Source organism: Triturus cristatus, chromosome 8 (assembly GCF_964204655.1).
Source record: "Triturus cristatus chromosome 8, aTriCri1.1, whole genome shotgun sequence".
Classification (NCBI taxonomy): Eukaryota; Metazoa; Chordata; class Amphibia; order Caudata; family Salamandridae; genus Triturus; species Triturus cristatus.
In genome coordinates this window covers 736,065,110-736,079,039 of record NC_140591.1, presented here as the reverse complement: position 1 = coordinate 736,079,039, position 13,930 = coordinate 736,065,110, and the positions used below count along the sequence as shown (strand labels likewise).

Below are 13,930 nucleotides of genomic sequence, written 5' to 3'. Positions count from 1 at the left end.
TAATGAGAAAGAGTAACAAGTTGTTCATAACAACATAAGAAACACATTGTGCATTTTCTCTTAAATACTCCTTCACTTTGTGCCAAAAGAAATACCAAGGTGAATACCTAGGCCACAGATTCAAGCTAAAGATCTTCCTGCTGAATGCAAGGCGCAATAAAAACTGCATATCGCTGGACTAAAGCATTCCTTGCATAGCCTCTAACATCATAACATAACTGAGCTGCTAGCAGCAAGCTAACCAATACCTTTCTGAAATGAGAATGACATGTGCTTATCTGCTCAACCAGTGCTCAATCAGGCTCGATCAGGCGAGATTTAGAAAAGGTGGAAAGGGTCCAAGTGGATGCCCCTTCCTTTTTAGGGTGGGTCCTGCTGACTATCATAGGATTGCTTGTAAAAGTGGCCAGGGTCAGAGGAAAAGCTGCCAACACTTCTTAGCGTTCTCTATAGATGCAGCCATTTTCTGTGACTGTAATTTCGGCCTTTTCCCAGAAGTCTCTATTCTGCCTATGCAAATTAACAAAAGCAGTGCTTATTCCTCACTTGCTCAAATGTCCTTCCTGTCCAGAAAGCTCTGATTAAGCATGCTTATTTTCTTTTTCTGGGATATTTTAAATTGTTTCGCTGTCCAGTCTGTGGCAGTAGAAAGCTGCTTATGATGCCAGGTTTTGATGAATCCCCAAGGTACAAGTACAGAGGAATATATCAGTCTCTAGGATATGGAACTTTTAGCTAACACATCACAATATGTGATGCTTGCCAAGAAAACACTACATTCTGGAGCGCTGATGATCAGAACATTCTGCTCCTGAAGGATAGAAAAGACAGCTTGATTGAAATAAAGTCTGTTTATATTGACGCTCTCTCTCTCCCTATATATACATACATGCATACACACACACACACAGGTATGTCATGCATTTCTTCAGATTTGTTTCAACCATTTACCATTTATTGGAGAATCCCTACTTTTCAAGTGACTGCAAATGAAGTCATCTCTGGCACTTTTTGTGCAAAGTAAGAGACACACATGACACCTTTTTATAAAAGTCATCGGTTTCTTTGTTACTGTGTACTTTCAAAGCATGGGGCTTTCACACATCAGGTAAACCTGATTACCACTACACAACAAAAGCAGATGCAGCTTTCTTATCTATGTCGTGATAGAACAGTTGTGAATTGAGTAGAAGAAGGGCCCTGATGTGATACTTATTACATGCAGCCTGTAAGATAGTCAAACATGCAGGCTAGGAAGGAAGATGCAAATATCAATGTATTAGAAAAACACCTAAAGGCGAGTGATATGCTTTCATTCATGCATGGCTAGGAAAAATCGCCATACTGTTGCAAACATTCTTACACCACCAACTGGAAATAAATGATTCTGACATTAAACGTAAAGGTGACAATGCATTTGTATCATCACCCTGAGAAGGATCATCTTGGAATTGAGCCGAGGGCCTCTGCACTCAAAGCCAGAAACACTCCACTAAAATAAGATTCCTGTTGGTGCCAACAATTCTCCATGTTAATGCTTGTTCTAGGTGAGCAGTGAACCGATTGCAGGGCTCTTTTGAAAGCAAGGTCTGAGAACCAACAGATACATCCACACGCCGATTACTTTAGTGTTTTGAGAGAATTCCCTTTCTTGGAACGAGATTGCATGAAATAATCTTCAGGGCTTGGACAATTCCATGGCAAAACGGCACCTATCAACATTGTAGCCAACACAATATAACAACTGTTTCTGCCCGGTTTCGAACCGGGGACCTTTCGCGTGTGAGGCGAACGTGATAACCACTACACTACAGAAACAGATACCTACAGTTGATTTTTCTGTAATGAAACTGCTCCGAACTGGCTATTCCATGGGCCTCTGGCTTTAGATTTCTTTCATGCAACCTGCCCGACATCCCTAGCTGAACGCTCGTACATGCCATGCAAGACCAGATGTTTGGTATTAGCTCAGACTGGGCAGGGCTGAAGCATGAGACTCTAGCAAAGAATTATCCACTACTGCAAAGAAAAAATTGATGTTGGTTTTGAAACGCAAACTTCAAAACAACTTGAAAAGAGTACCAAGAAAAGGGCTCGTCCGGGATTTGAACCCGGGACCTCTCGCACCCAAAGCGAGAATCATACCCCTAGACCAACGAGCCCTCAAAATCCTCTTACCTCTCAAAAGCTAATACCGGCTCTAAGCCCGCAATGAAGATCATGCTGGTATCTTTATGATGCTTGGTCTGTGAATACGCATGAAAGTCAGTCTCAACTTACCCTTTCTCAAACGATAGCACTATCATTTACAAGTGTCTCCTTTTATTCCGTCCCAGCTTTGGACACGTCTTACAGGAAGTCAGCCCTTATTTATATATTTCTTCAGTGGCTGAAGCTTAATGAGAAAGAGTAACAAGTTGTTCATAACAACATAAGAAACACATTGTGCATTTTCTCTTAAATACTCCTTCACTTTGTGCCAAAAGAAATACCAAGGTGAATACCTAGGCCACAGATTCAAGCTAAAGATCTTCCTGCTGAATGCAAGGCGCATTAAAAACTGCATATCGCTGGACTAAAGCATTCCTTGCATAGCCTCTAACATCATAACATAACTGAGCTGCTAGCAGCAAGCTAACCAATACCTTTCTGAAATGAGAATGACATGTGCTTATCTGCTCAATCAGTGCTCAATCAGGCTCGATCAGGCGAGATTTAGAAAAGGTGGAAAGGGTCCAAGTGGATGCCCCTTCCTTTTGAGGGTGGGTCCTGCTGACTATCATAGGATTGCTTGTAAAAGTGGCCAGGGTCAGAGGAAAAGCTGCCAACACTTCTTAGCGTTCTCTATAGATGCAGCCATTTTCTGTGACTGTAATTTCGGCCTTTTCCCAGAAGTCTCTATTCTGCCTATGCAAATTAACAAAAGCAGTGCTTATTCCTCACTTGCTCAAATGTCCTTCCTGTCCAGAAAGCTCTGATTAAGCATGCTTATTTTCTTTTTCTGGGATATTTTAAATTGTTTCGCTGTCCAGTCTGTGGCAGTAGAAAGCTGCTTATGATGCCAGGTTTTGATGAATCCCCAAGGTACAAGTACAGAGGAATATATCAGTCTCTAGGATATGGAACTTTTAGCTAACACATCACAATATGTGATGCTTGCCAAGAAAACACTACATTCTGGAGCGCTGATGATCAGAACATTCTGCTCCTGAAGGATAGAAAAGACAGCTTGATTGAAATAAAGTCTGTTTATATTGACGCTCTCTCTCTCCCTATATATACATACATGCATACACACACACACACAGGTATGTCATGCATTTCTTCAGATTTGTTTCAACCATTTACCATTTATTGGAGAATCCCTACTTTTCAAGTGACTGCAAATGAAGTCATCTCTGGCACTTTTTGTGCAAAGTAAGAGACACACATGACACCTTATTATAAAAGTCATCGGTTTCTTTGTTACTGTGTACTTTCAAAGCATGGGGATTTCACACGTCAGGTAAACCTGATTACCACTACACAACAAAAGCAGATGCAGCTTTCTTATCTATGTCGTGATAGAACAGTTGTGAATTGAGTAGAAGAAGGGCCCTGATGTGATACTTATTACATGCAGCCTGTAAGATAGTCAAACATGCAGGCTAGGAAGGAAGATGCAAATATCAATGTATTAGAAAAACACCTAAAGGCGAGTGATATGCTTTCATTCATGCATGGCTAGGAAAAATCGCCATACTGTTGCAAACATTCTTACACCACCAACTGGAAATAAATGATTCTGACATTAAACGTAAAGGTGAGAATGCATTTGTATCATCACCTTGAGAAGGATCATCTTGGAATTGAGCCGAGGGCCTCTGCACTCAAAGCCAGAAACACTCCACTAAAATAAGATTCCTGTTGGTGCCAACAATTCTCCATGTTAATGCTTGTTCTAGGTGAGCAGTGAACCGATTACAGGGCTCTTTTGAAAGCAAGGTCTGAGAACCAACAGATACATCCACACGCCGATTACTTTAGTGTTTTGAGAGAATTCCCTTTCTTGGAACGAGATTGCATGAAATAATCTTCAGGACTTGGACAATTCCATGGCAAAACGGCACCTATCAACATTGTAGCCAACACAATATAACAACCAATTCTGCCCGGTTTCGAACCGGGGACCTTTCGCGTGTGAGGCGAACTTGATAACCACTACACTACAGAAACAGATACCTACAGTTGATTTTTCTGTAATGAAACTGCTCCGAACTGGCTATTCCATGGGCCTCTGGCTTTAGATTTCTTTCATGCAACCTGCCCGACATCCCTAGCTGAACGCTCGTACATGCCATGCAAGACCAGATGTTTGGTATTAGCTCAGACTGGGCAGGGCTGAAGCATGAGACTCTAGCAAAGAATTATCCACTACTGCAAAGAAAAAATTGATGTTGGTTTTGAAACGCAAACTTCAAAACAACTTGAAAAGAGTACCAAGAAAAGGGCTCGTCCGGGATTTGAACCCGGGACCTCTCGCACCCAAAGCGAGAATCATACCCCTAGACCAACGAGCCCTCAAAATTCTCTTACCTCTCAAAAGCTAATACCGGCTCTAAGCCCGCAATGAAGATCATGCTGGTATCTTTATGATGCTTGGTCTGTGAATACGCATGAAAGTCAGTCTCAACTTACCCTTTCTCAAACGATAGCACTATCATTTACAAGTGTCTCCTTTTATTCCGTCCCAGCTTTGGACACGTCTTACAGGAAGTCAGCCCTTATTTATATATTTCTGCAGTGGCTGAAGCTTAATGAGAAAGAGTAACAAGTTGTTCATAACAACATAAGAAACACATTGTGCATTTTCTCTCAAATACTCCTTCACTTTGTGCCAAAAGAAATACCAAGGTGAATACCTAGGCCACAGATTCAAGCTAAAGATCTTCCTGCTGAATGCAAGGCGCAATAAAAACTGCATATCGCTGGACTAAAGCATTCCTTGCATAGCCTCTAACATCATAACATAACTGAGCTGCTAGCAGCAAGCTAACCAATACCTTTCTGAAATGAGAATGACATGTGCCTATCTGCTCAATCAGTGCTCAATCAGGCTCGATCAGGCGAGATTTAGAAAAGGTGGAAAGGGTCCAAGTGGATGCCCCTTCCTTTTTAGGGTGGGTCCTGCTGACTATCATAGGATTGCTTGTAAAAGTGGCCAGGGTCAGAGGAAAAGCTGCCAACACTTCTTAGCGTTCTCTATAGATGCAGCCATTTTCTGTGACTGTAATTTCGGCCTTTTCCCAGAAGTCTCTATTCTGCCTATGCAAATTAACAAAAGCAGTGCTTATTCCTCACTTGCTCAAATGTCCTTCCTGTCCAGAAAGCTCTGATTAAGCATGCTTATTTTCTTTTTCTGGGATATTTTAAATTGTTTCGCTGTCCAGTCTGTGGCAGTAGAAAGCTGCTTATGATGCCAGGTTTTGATGAATCCCCAAGGTACAAGTACAGAGGAATATATCAGTCTCTAGGATATGGAACTTTTAGCTAACACATCACAATATGTGATGCTTGCCAAGAAAACACTACATTCTGGAGCGCTGATGATCAGAACATTCTGCTCCTGAAGGATAGAAAAGACAGCTTGATTGAAATAAAGTCTGTTTATATTGACGCTCTCTCTCTCCCTATATATACATACATGCATACACACACACACACAGGTATGTCATGCATTTCTTCAGATTTGTTTCAACCATTTACCATTTATTGGAGAATCCCTACTTTTCAAGTGACTGCAAATGAAGTCATCTCTGGCACTTTTTGTGCAAAGTAAGAGACACACATGACACCTTTTTATAAAAGTCATCGGTTTCTTTGTTACTGTGTACTTTCAAAGCATGGGGCTTTCACACGTCAGGTAAACCTGATTACCACTACACAACAAAAGCAGATGCAGCTTTCTTATCTATGTCGTGATAGAACAGTTGTGAATTGAGTAGAAGAAGGGCCCTGATGTGATACTTATTACATGCAGCCTGTAAGATAGTCAAACATGCAGGCTAGGAAGGAAGATGCAAATATCAATGTATTAGAAAAACACCTAAAGGCGAGTGATATGCTTTCATTCATGCATGGCTAGGAAAAATCGCCATACTGTTGCAAACATTCTTACACCACCAACTGGAAATAAATGATTCTGACATTAAACGTAAAGGTGACAATGCATTTGTATCATCACCCTGAGAAGGATCATCTTGGAATTGAGCCGAGGGCCTCTGCACTCAAAGCCAGAAACACTCCACTAAAATAAGATTCCTGTTGGTGCCAACAATTCTCCATGTTAATGCTTGTTCTAGGTGAGCAGTGAACCGATTGCAGGGCTCTTTTGAAAGCAAGGTCTGAGAACCAACAGATACATCCACACGCCGATTACTTTAGTGTTTTGAGAGAATTCCCTTTCTTGGAACGAGATTGCATGAAATAATCTTCAGGGCTTGGACAATTCCATGGCAAAACGGCACCTATCAACATTGTAGCCAACACAATATAACAACTGTTTCTGCCCGGTTTCGAACCGGGGACCTTTCGCGTGTGAGGCGAACGTGATAACCACTACACTACAGAAACAGATACCTACAGTTGATTTTTCTGTAATGAAACTGCTCCGAACTGGCTATTCCATGGGCCTCTGGCTTTAGATTTCTTTCATGCAACCTGCCCGACATCCCTAGCTGAACGCTCGTACATGCCATGCAAGACCAGATGTTTGGTATTAGCTCAGACTGGGCAGGGCTGAAGCATGAGACTCTAGCAAAGAATTATCCACTACTGCAAAGAAAAAATTGATGTTGGTTTTGAAACGCAAACTTCAAAACAACTTGAAAAGAGTACCAAGAAAAGGGCTCGTGCGGGATTTGAACCCGGGACCTCTCGCACCCAAAGCGAGAATCATACCCCTAGACCAACGAGCCCTCAAAATCCTCTTACCTCTCAAAAGCTAATACCGGCTCTAAGCCCGCAATGAAGATCATGCTGGTATCTTTATGATGCTTGGTCTGTGAATACGCATGAAAGTCAGTCTCAACTTACCCTTTCTCAAACGATAGCACTATCATTTACAAGTGTCTCCTTTTATTCCGTCCCAGCTTTGGACACGTCTTACAGGAAGTCAGCCCTTATTTATATATTTCTTCAGTGGCTGAAGCTTAATGAGAAAGAGTAACAAGTTGTTCATAACAACATAAGAAACACATTGTGCATTTTCTCTTAAATACTCCTTCGCTTTGTGCCAAAAGAAATACCAAGGTGAATACCTAGGCCACAGATTCAAGCTAAAGATCTTCCTGCTGAATGCAAGGCGCAATAAAAACTGCATATCGCTGGACTAAAGCATTCCTTGCATAGCCTCTAACATCATAACATAACTGAGCTGCTAGCAGCAAGCTAACCAATACCTTTCTGAAATGAGAATGACATGTGCTTATCTGCTCAACCAGTGCTCAATCAGGCTCGATCAGGCGAGATTTAGAAAAGGTGGAAAGGGTCCAAGTGGATGCCCCTTCCTTTTTAGGGTGGGTCCTGCTGACTATCATAGGATTGCTTGTAAAAGTGGCCAGGGTCAGAGGAAAAGCTGCCAACACTTCTTAGCGTTCTCTATAGATGCAGCCATTTTCTGTGACTGTAATTTCGGCCTTTTCCCAGAAGTCTCTATTCTGCCTATGCAAATTAACAAAAGCAGTGCTTATTCCTCACTTGCTCAAATGTCCTTCCTGTCCAGAAAGCTCTGATTAAGCATGCTTATTTTCTTTTTCTGGGATATTTTAAATTGTTTCGCTGTCCAGTCTGTGGCAGTAGAAAGCTGCTTATGATGCCAGGTTTTGATGAATCCCCAAGGTACAAGTACAGAGGAATATATCAGTCTCTAGGATATGGAACTTTTAGCTAACACATCACAATATGTGATGCTTGCCAAGAAAACACTACATTCTGGAGCGCTGATGATCAGAACATTCTGCTCCTGAAGGATAGAAAAGACAGCTTGATTGAAATAAAGTCTGTTTATATTGACGCTCTCTCTCTCCCTATCTATACATACATGCATACACACACACACACACACAGGTATGTCATGCATTTCTTCAGATTTGTTTCAACCATTTACCATTTATTGGAGAATCCCTACTTTTCAAGTGACTGCAAATGAAGTCATCTCTGGCACTTTTTGTGCAAAGTAAGAGACACACATGACACCTTTTTATAAAAGTCATCGGTTTCTTTGTTACTGTGTACTTTCAAAGCATGGGGCTTTCACACGTCAGGTAAACCTGATTACCACTACACAACAAAAGCAGATGCAGCTTTCTTATCTATGTCGTGATAGAACAGTTGTGAATTGAGTAGAAGAAGGGCCCTGATGTGATACTTATTACATGCAGCCTGTAAGATAGTCAAACATGCAGGCTAGGAAGGAAGATGCAAATATCAATGTATTAGAAAAACACCTAAAGGCGAGTGATATGCTTTCATTCATGCATGGCTAGGAAAAATCGCCATACTGTTGCAAACATTCTTACACCACCAACTGGAAATAAATGATTCTGACATTAAACGTAAAGGTGACAATGCATTTGTATCATCACCCTGAGAAGGATCATCTTGGAATTGAGCCGAGGGCCTCTGCACTCAAAGCCAGAAACACTCCACTAAAATAAGATTCCTGTTGGTGCCAACAATTCTCCATGTTAATGCTTGTTCTAGGTGAGCAGTGAACCGATTGCAGGGCTCTTTTGAAAGCAAGGTCTGAGAACCAACAGATACATCCACACGCCGATTACTTTAGTGTTTTGAGAGAATTCCCTTTCTTGGAACGAGATTGCATGAAATAATCTTCAGGGCTTGGACAATTCCATGGCAAAACGGCACCTATCAACATTGTAGCCAACACAATATAACAACTGTTTCTGCCCGGTTTCGAACCGGGGACCTTTCGCGTGTGAGGCGAACGTGATAACCACTACACTACAGAAACAGATACCTACAGTTGATTTTTCTGTAATGAAACTGCTCCGAACTGGCTATTCCATGGGCCTCTGGCTTTAGATTTCTTTCATGCAACCTGCCCGACATCCCTAGCTGAACGCTCGTACATGCCATGCAAGACCAGATGTTTGGTATTAGCTCAGACTGGGCAGGGCTGAAGCATGAGACTCTAGCAAAGAATTATCCACTACTGCAAAGAAAAAATTGATGTTGGTTTTGAAACGCAAACTTCAAAACAACTTGAAAAGAGTACCAAGAAAAGGGCTCGTCTGGGATTTGAACCCGGGACCTCTCGCACCCAAAGCGAGAATCATACCCCTAGACCAACGAGCCCTCAAAATCCTCTTACCTCTCAAAAGCTAATACCGGCTCTAAGCCCGCAATGAAGATCATGCTGGTATCTTTATGATGCTTGGTCTGTGAATACGCATGAAAGTCAGTCTCAACTTACCCTTTCTCAAACGATAGCACTATCATTTACAAGTGTCTCCTTTTATTCCGTCCCAGCTTTGGACACGTCTTACAGGAAGTCAGCCCTTATTTATATATTTCTTCAGTGGCTGAAGCTTAATGAGAAAGAGTAACAAGTTGTTCATAACAACATAAGAAACACATTGTGCATTTTCTCTTAAATACTCCTTCACTTTGTGCCAAAAGAAATACCAAGGTGAATACCTAGGCCACAGATTCAAGCTAAAGATCTTCCTGCTGAATGCAAGGCGCATTAAAAACTGCATATCGCTGGACTAAAGCATTCCTTGCATAGCCTCTAACATCATAACATAACTGAGCTGCTAGCAGCAAGCTAACCAATACCTTTCTGAAATGAGAATGACATGTGCTTATCTGCTCAATCAGTGCTCAATCAGGCTCGATCAGGTGAGATTTAGAAAAGGTGGAAAGGGTCCAAGTGGATGCCCCTTCCTTTTTAGGGTGGGTCCTGCTGACTATCATAGGATTGCTTGTAAAAGTGGCCAGGGTCAGAGGAAAAGCTGCCAACACTTCTTAGCGTTCTCTATAGATGCAGCCATTTTCTGTGACTGTAATTTCGGCCTTTTCCCAGAAGTCTCTATTCTGCCTATGCAAATTAACAAAAGCAGTGCTTATTCCTCACTTGCTCAAATGTCCTTCCTGTCCAGAAAGCTCTGATTAAGCATGCTTATTTTCTTTTTCTGGGATATTTTAAATTGTTTCGCTGTCCAGTCTGTGGCAGTAGAAAGCTGCTTATGATGCCAGGTTTTGATGAATCCCCAAGGTACAAGTACAGAGGAATATATCAGTCTCTAGGATATGGAACTTTTAGCTAACACATCACAATATGTGATGCTTGCCAAGAAAACACTACATTCTGGAGCGCTGATGATCAGAACATTCTGCTCCTGAAGGATAGAAAAGACAGCTTGATTGAAATAAAGTCTGTTTATATTGACGCTCTCTCTCTCCCTATATATACATACATGCATACACACACACACACAGGTATGTCATGCATTTCTTCAGATTTGTTTCAACCATTTACCATTTATTGGAGAATCCCTACTTTTCAAGTGACTGCAAATGAAGTCATCTCTGGCACTTTTTGTGCAAAGTAAGAGACACACATGACACCTTTTTATAAAAGTCATCGGTTTCTTTGTTACTGTGTACTTTCAAAGCATGGGGCTTTCACACGTCAGGTAAACCTGATTACCACTACACAACAAAAGCAGATGCAGCTTTCTTATCTATGTCGTGATAGAACAGTTGTGAATTGAGTAGAAGAAGGGCCCTGATGTGATACTTATTACATGCAGCCTGTAAGATAGTCAAACATGCAGGCTAGGAAGGAAGATGCAAATATCAATGTATTAGAAAAACACCTAAAGGCGAGTGATATGCTTTCATTCATGCATGGCTAGGAAAAATCGCCATACTGTTGCAAACATTCTTACACCACCAACTGGAAATAAATGATTCTGACATTAAACGTAAAGGTGACAATGCATTTGTATCATCACCCTGAGAAGGATCATCTTGGAATTGAGCCGAGGGCCTCTGCACTCAAAGCCAGAAACACTCCACTAAAATAAGATTCCTGTTGGTGCCAACAATTCTCCATGTTAATGCTTGTTCTAGGTGAGCAGTGAACCGATTGCAGGGCTCTTTTGAAAGCAAGGTCTGAGAACCAACAGATACATCCACACGCCGATTACTTTAGTGTTTTGAGAGAATTCCCTTTCTTGGAACGAGATTGCATGAAATAATCTTCAGGGCATGGACAATTCCATGGCAAAACGGCACCTATCAACATTGTAGCCAACACAATATAACAACTGTTTCTGCCCGGTTTCGAACCGGGGACCTTTCGCGTGTGAGGCGAACGTGATAACCACTACACTACAGAAACAGATACCTACAGTTGATTTTTCTGTAATGAAACTGCTCCGAACTGGCTATTCCATGGGCCTCTGGCTTTAGATTTCTTTCATGCAACCTGCCCGACATCCCTAGCTGAACGCTCGTACATGCCATGCAAGACCAGATGTTTGGTATTAGCTCAGACTGGGCAGGGCTGAAGCATGAGACTCTAGCAAAGAATTATCCACTACTGCAAAGAAAAAATTGATGTTGGTTTTGAAACGCAAACTTCAAAACAACTTGAAAAGAGTACCAAGAAAAGGGCTCGTCCGGGATTTGAACCCGGGACCTCTCGCACCCAAAGCGAGAATCATACCCCTAGACCAACGAGCCCTCAAAATCCTCTTACCTCTCAAAAGCTAATACCGGCTCTAAGCCCGCAATGAAGATCATGCTGGTATCTTTATGATGCTTGGTCTGTGAATACGCATGAAAGTCAGTCTCAACTTACCCTTTCTCAAACGATAGCACTATCATTTACAAGTGTCTCCTTTTATTCCGTCCCAGCTTTGGACACGTCTTACAGGAAGTCAGCCCTTATTTATATATTTCTTCAGTGGCTGAAGCTTAATGAGAAAGAGTAACAAGTTGTTCATAACAACATAAGAAACACATTGTGCATTTTCTCTTAAATACTCCTTCACTTTGTGCCAAAAGAAATACCAAGGTGAATACCTAGGCCACAGATTCAAGCTAAAGATCTTCCTGCTGAATGCAAGGCGCATTAAAAACTGCATATCGCTGGACTAAAGCATTCCTTGCATAGCCTCTAACATCATAACATAACTGAGCTGCTAGCAGCAAGCTAACCAATACCTTTCTGAAATGAGAATGACATGTGCTTATCTGCTCAATCAGTGCTCAATCAGGCTCAATCAGGCGAGATTTAGAAAAGGTGGAAAGGGTCCAAGTGGATGCCCCTTCCTTTTTAGGGTGGGTCCTGCTGACTATCATAGGATTGCTTGTAAAAGTGGCCAGGGTCAGAGGAAAAGCTGCCAACACTTCTTAGCGTTCTCTATAGATGCAGCCATTTTCTGTGACTGTAATTTCGGCCTTTTCCCAGAAGTCTCTATTCTGCCTATGCAAATTAACAAAAGCAGTGCTTATTCCTCACTTGCTCAAATGTCCTTCCTGTCCAGAAAGCTCTGATTAAGCATGCTTATTTTCTTTTTCTGGGATATTTTAAATTGTTTCGCTGTCCAGTCTGTGGCAGTAGAAAGCTGCTTATGATGCCAGGTTTTGATGAATCCCCAAGGTACAAGTACAGAGGAATATATCAGTCTCTAGGATATGGAACTTTTAGCTAACACATCACAATATGTGATGCTTGCCAAGAAAACACTACATTCTGGAGCGCTGATGATCAGAACATTCTGCTCCTGAAGGATAGAAAAGACAGCTTGATTGAAATAAAGTCTGTTTATATTGACGCTCTCTCTCTCCCTATATATACATACATGCATACACACACACACACAGGTATGTCATGCATTTCTTCAGATTTGTTTCAACCATTTACCATTTATTGGAGAATCCCTACTTTTCAAGTGACTGCAAATGAAGTCATCTCTGGCACTTTTTGTGCAAAGTAAGAGACACACATGACACCTTTTTATAAAAGTCATCGGTTTCTTTGTTACTGTGTACTTTCAAAGCATGGGGCTTTCACACGTCAGGTAAACCTGATTACCACTACACAACAAAAGCAGATGCAGCTTTCTTATCTATGTCGTGATAGAACAGTTGTGAATTGAGTAGAAGAAGGGCCCTGATGTGATACTTATTACATGCAGCCTGTAAGATAGTCAAACATGCAGGCTAGGAAGGAAGATGCAAATATCAATGTATTAGAAAAACACCTAAAGGCGAGTGATATGCTTTCATTCATGCATGGCTAGGAAAAATCGCCATACTGTTGCAAACATTCTTACACCACCAACTGGAAATAAATGATTCTGACATTAAACGTAAAGGTGACAATGCATTTGTATCATCACCCTGAGAAGGATCATCTTGGAATTGAGCCGAGGGCCTCTGCACTCAAAGCCAGAAACACTCCACTAAAATAAGATTCCTGTTGGTGCCAACAATTCTCCATGTTAATGCTTGTTCTAGGTGAGCAGTGAACCGATTGCAGGGCTCTTTTGAAAGCAAGGTCTGAGAACCAACAGATACATCCACACGCCGATTACTTTAGTGTTTTGAGAGAATTCCCTTTCTTGGAACGAGATTGCATGAAATAATCTTCAGGGCTTGGACAATTCCATGGCAAAACGGCACCTATCAACATTGTAGCCAACACAATATAACAACTGTTTCTGCCCGGTTTCGAACCGGGGACCTTTCGCGTGTGAGGCGAACGTGATAACCACTACACTACAGAAACAGATACCTACAGTTGATTTTTCTGTAATGAAACTGCTCCGAACTGGCTATTCCATGGGCCTCTGGCTTTAGATTTCTTTCATGCAACCTGCCCGACATCCCTAGCTGAACGCTCGTACATGCC

General features: G+C 41.7%; 8 non-coding genes across 8 annotated transcripts; all 8 read right to left on the bottom strand.

Annotated features, from left to right (window-relative positions):
- Positions 1–1,745: 1,745 nt before the first annotated feature.
- Positions 1,746–1,818, bottom strand: TRNAV-CAC (transfer RNA valine (anticodon CAC)). Its single transcript has one exon. It is a non-coding gene; the product is annotated as a tRNA-Val (tRNA).
- A 272-nt stretch (positions 1,819–2,090) lies between these two features.
- Positions 2,091–2,162, bottom strand: TRNAP-UGG (transfer RNA proline (anticodon UGG)). Its single transcript has one exon. It is a non-coding gene; the product is annotated as a tRNA-Pro (tRNA).
- A 2,325-nt stretch (positions 2,163–4,487) lies between these two features.
- Positions 4,488–4,559, bottom strand: TRNAP-UGG (transfer RNA proline (anticodon UGG)). The gene has a single exon. It is a non-coding gene; the product is annotated as a tRNA-Pro (tRNA).
- A 1,980-nt stretch (positions 4,560–6,539) lies between these two features.
- TRNAV-CAC (transfer RNA valine (anticodon CAC)) lies at positions 6,540–6,612 on the bottom strand. Its single transcript has one exon. It is a non-coding gene; the product is annotated as a tRNA-Val (tRNA).
- A 2,328-nt stretch (positions 6,613–8,940) lies between these two features.
- Positions 8,941–9,013, bottom strand: TRNAV-CAC (transfer RNA valine (anticodon CAC)). Its single transcript has one exon. It is a non-coding gene; the product is annotated as a tRNA-Val (tRNA).
- A 2,324-nt stretch (positions 9,014–11,337) lies between these two features.
- On the bottom strand, positions 11,338–11,410 carry TRNAV-CAC (transfer RNA valine (anticodon CAC)). Its single transcript has one exon. It is a non-coding gene; the product is annotated as a tRNA-Val (tRNA).
- A 272-nt stretch (positions 11,411–11,682) lies between these two features.
- TRNAP-UGG (transfer RNA proline (anticodon UGG)) lies at positions 11,683–11,754 on the bottom strand. Its single transcript has one exon. It is a non-coding gene; the product is annotated as a tRNA-Pro (tRNA).
- A 1,980-nt stretch (positions 11,755–13,734) lies between these two features.
- On the bottom strand, positions 13,735–13,807 carry TRNAV-CAC (transfer RNA valine (anticodon CAC)). Its single transcript has one exon. It is a non-coding gene; the product is annotated as a tRNA-Val (tRNA).
- Positions 13,808–13,930: the final 123 nt, after the last annotated feature.